We start from the raw sequence: 860 nt of genomic DNA, 5'->3' as shown, positions 1-860 counted from the left end.
TGTGTGTGTGTGTGTGTGTGTATGTGTGTGTATGGTGAGACTATTTAAGTATTTTATCTTATCAAATTCATCCTATGGTTGCGGAACTGTTTCTAGAGGGAAACGCAATCTTTCAGGATGATAATGCACCAATTCACACAGCTAAAGTTGTTATTGAATGGTACGAGGAACATTCTAGTGAAGTTGAATATCTTATCTGGCCACCACAGACACCAGATCTCAATATTATTGAACATTTATGGCGCATTTTAGAAAAAACAACTGAGGAGTCGATATCCTCCACCATCATCACAAGAACTGGAGACTGTTTTAGCTGAAGAATGGACAAAAATTCCTTTGGAAACAATTCAAACTTTGTACGAGTCCATACCTCGTAGAATGTAAGCTGTAATTACTGCCAAAGGCGGTCGTATCTCATATTAAAATAAATTTGTTTGAAATTCTAAGGTGTTTCCATTATTTTTGTCCAACCCCTGTATATGTGTGGTAAGAAAATTGCTTCCCAACTACATAGTTGTGGGTTCAGTCCCACTGCGTGACATCTTGGGCATGTATCTTCTACTATAGCTTTAGGCCAATCAAAGCCTTGTGAATTAGGTAGATGGGAACTGAAAAAAGCCCACCGAGTATAAATGTATGCATGTGTTTGAATGTATTATTGTTTCTCATAACCGCTTGACGACGGGTGTTGGTTTTTTTACGTCTCTGTAAACTAGCGGCTCGGGAAAAGAGACTGATCGAATAAGTACTATGCTTAAATAGATATAAGTCCTTTGATAGATTTTTTCGACTAAAACCCTTCAAGGCAGTGCCCCAGCCTGGCTGCGGTCTAATAATGACTGAAACATGTAAAAGGTAAA

The sequence above is a fragment of the Octopus bimaculoides genome, chromosome 7, assembly GCF_001194135.2.
Source record: "Octopus bimaculoides isolate UCB-OBI-ISO-001 chromosome 7, ASM119413v2, whole genome shotgun sequence".
Taxonomy (NCBI): domain Eukaryota; kingdom Metazoa; phylum Mollusca; class Cephalopoda; order Octopoda; family Octopodidae; genus Octopus; species Octopus bimaculoides.
Note: the sequence above shows the minus strand (reverse complement) of the source record.